The sequence below is a fragment of the Gekko japonicus genome, unplaced genomic scaffold, assembly GCF_001447785.1.
Source record: "Gekko japonicus isolate JY-2015 unplaced genomic scaffold, Gekko_japonicus_V1.1 scaffold303, whole genome shotgun sequence".
In the NCBI taxonomy this organism is placed as follows: domain Eukaryota; kingdom Metazoa; phylum Chordata; class Lepidosauria; order Squamata; family Gekkonidae; genus Gekko; species Gekko japonicus.
Window position 1 is genome coordinate 70340 of NW_015169180.1, and position 2280 is coordinate 72619.

A 2280-nucleotide genomic window follows, 5' to 3' on the forward strand; every position below is an offset into this window, starting at 1 on the left:
TACTATCCTGCATGAATTTGACTAGTTCTGATAAATCTAATATATCCAGAACTCACAATCAACTAGAAGTTCATTTGTTTGCTTTCAACACATTCCAGACTAGTGCAGTTCATGAAACTCATTTTTACAAAATTTCATGATACATTTTCCTGCTGTCATGGATTCCCACCAGTTTCACAACCTGTGAGTCTGACGTTTTCTGCAATAGTCTTTTTCAGCCTTCTGAAGCTATGGCATAACACTGCTATCTGAGCTGAGGAACACTTTAATTTATACCACATTTTATTGCTGTGCTATCCAAGTGTCCTGTTATATATGACATCCACTTGTTTTCCTGAGATTCAAAACTGAACAGGTTGCCATGGAATTAGAAGATAAGAGTGAACTTTGTACATTTAAGAGAGATAGAACTTTTAAGAAGGTCACATGCATGAGGAGAGATCTTTTGGGCTATTATGCCAGTATTTCTTTTGTATATATGTTGACACTTTACACCACTAAGTATCTCACATCTTATACACACATGTACATAGATGAAGTTGCCTTATACTGATCGGACCATCGGTCCATCAAGGTCAGTATTGTCCATTCAGACTGGCAGTGACTCTCCAGGGTCTCAGGCTGAGAATTTTCAGATCACCTACAATCTGGCACTTTTAACTGGAGATGCCAGGAATTGAACCTGGGATCTTCTGCATGTAAAGCAGAGGCTCTTCCACTGAGCCATGGCCCCTCCCCATCTTGAACCCAATCTGTTTATGTGAACAACTGTTCAGTTGGGAAAGCTTTTGCTTTTTTGTAGAAAGGTTTAAGAAAGACTGGCCCAGATATCCAAGCCTTGAAGAGGGCTCTGCAAACCACACCTCCACCCAGATATCCAAGCCTTCTTGAAGAGGGCTCTGCAAACCACACCTCCTCAGAGTGCCATATGTAACACTACTTCATGTTTCCACAGTGAATCACAATGAAAACTTTTTACTGTCTGCGCTTAAGAGGCCTTATTATTGACAGCATGATTGTGGGATGAAAATCTAATTACCGTAATAAGTTATACAACCTGAGGGCTTTCAGTGTGAAGAATTGGGGGGACCCCATCTCCAAGATCTCCCTTTCCAGGATTTTTTTTAAAAAAAACTTTCAGGGACTCCAGCCTTTCTCTTTCATTTACACTTGGCCCTGGTCCAAAACATGAAGCACAATTACATGGTAAAATTCTGAGGTGGTAAAATGGATTGAAATCTCTTAAGACTATAGAACACACTATCCCATTTGTATTGCTTTCCTAAATAAAAAAAATTATCTCCACATAAAACATTAGCGTATCAGAGAGAAAAGTGCTAACCCTAGACTTTTGTATGCTACAATAATTTTCTATTTTCAGAAAATTATTAAGGATGGGGAGCTTTGAAAATATCATACCTCCCCTGTAATTTGAAGTGGGCCAAGTTGGCCTCAGCCCTTTGACACTTTACTTCCAATTCATTCTACTGCATGCCTAGACCAAGCTGCAGCTGCCCTCAAGACTCCAGTCACTCTGGACTTCTGGTTTATGGCGACACACTGAGCAGACTCATCTCCGCTAGACTGGCTAATGAGTAATTACTATCCTGCATGGATTTGACTAGTTCTGATAAATCTAATATATCCAGAACTCACAATCAAATAGAAGTTCATTTGTTTGCTTTCAACACATTCCAGATTAGTGCAGTTCATGAAACTCATTTTTACAAAATTCCATGATACATTTTCCTGCTGTTATGGATTCTCACCAGTTTCACAACCTGTGAGTCTGACCTTTTCTGCAATAGTCTTCTTCAGCCTTCTGAAGCTATGGCATAACACTAGGGGGGAGCGGAAGCAAAAACGCTGAAATCTGTTGGGAGAGACTTACCAGGGCACTGATTAGCATATGAGCATATATTCAGAGACTTTAGCAAATTTTTGGAAAGTAAACAATCTATAAAGATGGCAGGGAAGAGGACTGAGAAAGAAAAACTTTTAAAAGCGAAAGTAGATGGGAGCCCCCACCCGGAAGCAAGCACCAAGTTGGCTAAAACGTTGGCAGAATCCCTGCGCCCCCTGCTGGACCAGATTACAAATCTCAAGGAACAGTTGTCAATGATGAACCAAAGCATCACTACTCAGCAGCTGCAATTGAATGAGACTCTTAAAATCACGGAGCAAACAGCTGAGAAAGTGAAATAAGTTGACGCCACTACCCAAAAGGTGAAGAAAAAGGTGCAAAGGTTGGAAAAGAAGCAAATTTCTACAGAAGAACAA

General features: G+C 40.3%; 1 non-coding gene across 1 annotated transcript; it reads right to left on the reverse strand.

Moving 5' to 3' along the window:
• Positions 1-661: 661 nt before the first annotated feature.
• Positions 662-733, reverse strand: TRNAV-UAC. The gene has a single exon. It is a non-coding gene; the product is annotated as a tRNA-Val (tRNA).
• Between the last annotated feature and the right edge of the window lie 1547 nt (positions 734-2280).